The sequence below is a fragment of the Papio anubis genome, chromosome 10 (assembly GCF_008728515.1).
Source record: "Papio anubis isolate 15944 chromosome 10, Panubis1.0, whole genome shotgun sequence".
NCBI lineage: Eukaryota > Metazoa > Chordata > Mammalia > Primates > Cercopithecidae > Papio > Papio anubis.
The window spans coordinates 70103304-70107346 of record NC_044985.1 but is presented as its reverse complement, the minus strand read 5'-3'; the positions used below and the strand labels follow the sequence as shown (position 1 = coordinate 70107346).

The 4043-nt window shown below is 34.7% G+C and overlaps 1 pseudogene; it reads right to left on the bottom strand.

The window, feature by feature from the left end:
• Positions 1-2363: 2363 nt before the first annotated feature.
• Positions 2364-2943, bottom strand: LOC116269226 (annotated as a pseudogene).
• Between the last annotated feature and the right edge of the window lie 1100 nt (positions 2944-4043).

Here is a 4043-nt window from a genome sequence, read left to right as displayed (position 1 = left end):
TCTCACTTTGTTCTTTTTGCTTAGGATTATTTTGGCCATTTGGGCTCTTTTTTTGGTTCTATATGAATTTTAGAATAGTTGCTTCTAATTCTGTGAAAAATGACATTGGTAGTTTGATGGGAATAGCATTGAATCTGTAGATTGCTTTTGGGAGTATGGCCATTTTAATAATATTGGTTCTTTCAATCCACAAACATGGTATGTTTTTCCATTTGTTTGTGTCAGCTATGTTTTTAAATTTTTTTTTCAGCAGTGTTCTGTAATTCTCCTTGTAGAGTTCTTTCATCACCATAGTTAGATCAGTTCCTAGCTATTGTTTTTGTGGCTATTTTAAATGGAATTATGTTATTGATTTGACTCTTAGTTTGGACATTATTCTTATGTAGAAATGCTACTGATTTTTGTACATTATTTTTGTGTCCTGAAACCTTGCTTAAGTCATTTCTCAGTTCTAGGAGCCTTTCCTCGGAATTTTTAGGGTTTTCTAGGTATACAATCATATTGTTCACAAACAGAAATACTTTCTCTTTACGACTGTTTTGGTTCAGACTTCCAGTACTGTACTGAATAGGAGTGGTGAGAGTGAGCATCCTTGTCTTGTTCCAGTTCTTAAGGGGAATGCTTCCAGCTTTCACCTATTCAATACGATGTTGGCTGTGGGTTTGTCGTAGATGGCTCTTATTATTTTCAGATATATTCCTTTGATGCGTAGTTTGTCAAGGGTTTTCATATAAAGAGATGTTAGATTGCATCAAAAGCTTTTTCTGCATATTTTTAGATGATTATATGAATTTTGTTTCTGTTTATGTAATGAAGTATATTTGTTGATTTCCATATGTGGAACCAACCTTGCATCCTAGGAATAAAGCCTACTTTATTGTGGTAGATTAACTTTTTGATGTGCTGCTGGATTTGGTTGGCTCAAATTTCATTGAGGATTTTTGTATCTATGTTTATCAGTGATGTAGGCCTGTAGTTTTCTTTTCTTTTCTTTTCTTTCTTTCTTTCTTTCTTTCTTTCTTTCTTTCTTTCTTTCTTTTTTGTTATGTCTTTGTCAGGTTTTGGCATCAGGATAATGCTGGCTTTGTAGAATGAGTTGGAGAGGAGTCCCTCCTCCTCAATTTTTTGTAATAATTGCAGTAGGATTGATACCTACATTTCTTTGTGCATCTGGTGGAATTCAGCTGTGAGTCTATCATGTTCAGGGCTTTTTTTGGTTGGTAGGTTTTACATTACAGATTCAATTTTGAAACTCATTATTAGTCTGTTCAGTTTCAGTTTCTTCCTGATTCAATCTTGGGAGGTTTTGTGTTTCCTGAAATTTAACCATTTCTTCTAGATTTTCTAGTTTATGTATATAGAGATGTTCATAATAGTCTCTGAGGATCTTTTGTATTTCTGTGGTATTGGTGGTAATGTCACCTTTTTTTCTGATTGTGCTTATTTGGATCTTCTCCTTTTTTTCTTCATTAATCTAGCTCCAGCCTATTGATCTTGTTTATTCTTTCAAATAGCCAACCTTTGGATTTATCGATTATTTGTATGGATTTTTGGGCCCCAATTTCATTCTGTCCTGGACTGAATTTAGTTATTTTTCTTCTGCTGCTAGCTTTGGGGGCAGTTTGTTCTTGTTTTTCCAGTTCCTCTAGTCATGATGCTAGATAGTTAATTTGAGATCTTCCTAACTTCTTGATGTAGGTGTTTAGCACTATAAACTTTACTCTTAACCATGTTTTTGCTGCATCCAAGGGATGTTGATATTTTGTGTTCCGGTTTTATCTCAAATAATTTTTTTTATTTTTGCTTTAATTTTATTGTTTTCCTGAAAGTCATTCAGGAGCATATTGTTTATTTTCCATGTAAGCATTACAAATGTTGTTGCATTAAATTCTTCTTGGGGTAGTTTGAAGTCTTGAAACAGAGGAAACTTTAATATTTTTCTACACTACCACTGAATGGGGTAATTATCATAAAAGTCCTACAACCAAAATCCTCATCCCCTGATTCTCAGGCTATTATAATTTTTACATGAGATCAGACTAATGTAACAATCGAGAACATATAAAAAAGATGAAAAGTTATAAAAAAGTTTTTTTAAAACATGGAAAAGTTATAAAAAATAATCTATAAATGACATCACACTAATACTCTAAAACTTTGCTAAAGATAAAAAAATTTACTTGGTTTGCCCAAGCCAGAGACATTTTTATAAGGTACCCAAGAAATTAACAGCTATAAAAATAGTGAAAAAATTTTAGATGGGAGCGTAAAACTAAAATCAACTCATTTTCTGGCAGAGTTCTTCCAAAATGTCAAGTCCACAAGAAGGGATGTGTGGCAAAAAGTGTCTTCATAGAGTTGTCTCAGATACCAGCCACTCTCATGCTGACAGTCTTTGTCCTTTTGCTCAGATTGGCTTCAGAGGTGCAAGTATATTGGCAGATGCCTACTCAAGATAGGCCAACGAACCCTGAGGGATGTCAGCTGGCTTTTTGTGCTGCACATTGATGTCCTCCAGCACCTCCACGAATGCCTCAACTATGTCAAGTTCTGGACCAGCATGTCTTTCCACTATAATTCATTCCTTAGTTCTAAGAAATCCTCTTTGATAGCATTGTCTGGTTTCTGGACAGATAATTACAATCTTTTTGAAGGAAAAAACATTCTGTCTGTCTTGCAATATCCAGAAACTTCTGTATACACTGATCAACACCAGTTTGAATTTCTTCCTGATTGGTGCCATTGACATAGTTCCGACTCACCAGAGAAGCAAAGCAAGCCTGAAAATATGACTTCAACTTTTCCATCAAGGTACTATTATAAGGTCTCAGAGAACCTGGAGCTTCCTGAAGAAGCAAAGCCTAGCTAGCTTGGGAGCCCCAGTAGGGGTGTTGGGGGACCCAGTGGCTCCCCAGGGAACACATCACCTGGTGGAGCTGCCATATCTTGAATAAGATTTCTTTTAAATAGGCAATGGAGATGTTAACTAGCCAGTTGAATATGAATCTGACATTCAAGAGAGTAGTCCAGAACAAATACAGATTTGAGAGTTATTGACCAAGAGAAGGTATTAAAGCCAGGATTTCCCAGAGATAAGGAAAACACAGAGATGAGATGATATATGATCAAATCTGGAGTACTATGAACAGTTGGATGTTAAGCCTAGGAGGAAGAGACAAGAAAGAAGTATATTGAGGAAGGTAGAAGGAAAGCAGGAAAAAGTTGAGTCATAGAAGCCAAGAAAAGAAAGCATTTCAAGAAGGAGGATATAATCAATTCTTTTAAATGCAGTTTAAATTTCAAATATGGTAGGGACAGAGAAGTGATTTCTGATATTTGATAGCATGGAAATTATAGCAACCTTAACAAGAAGAGTCTTGGAGATGTTATAGATATGAAAGTGGTGGGGACAACTGCAAGTTAAGAAGAAAATAAAAGGAATTTAAAGAGATAAATAGAGCTTAATCAAAACAAAAATGGAATATGCAACAACCCAACAACAACAGCAATGAAACAAAAACATAATTTAGCAAATAAAACATCAAAACAACAAAGCCCCCAAACTATCTTTAGATTACCTTTGAGCTATGTTTTAAAAAAAGATTTTTTGCCACTTATCTTCCTCAAACAGTAACCTGTAGTCCACTCACTCAGCTTTACCGCTACGCTGCTCTAGATTCCACTTCCACTGCTCCTGTAAACCTTCTCCACTGTCACTGATGACTGCACAATGAGACTTTATTCTCTACACTCTCTAAAGTCCTTGAAATACTTATAAGGGATGAGACTTTATTCTCTACACTCTCTAAAGTCCTCCTTACTTATAAGGGATGTGTTCCAGGACATTCATTGTATGCCTGAAACCACAAAAAGAAGTGAACTTTATCTATACTATTTTTTATACATCATACCTATGATAAAGTTTAATTTATAAATTAGACACAACAAAAGATTAACCATAATAAGTAATAATAAAATCAAAATATAATAACAATATACTGTAATAAAAGTTATGTGATTATAGTCTCTCTCCCCCCAAATAT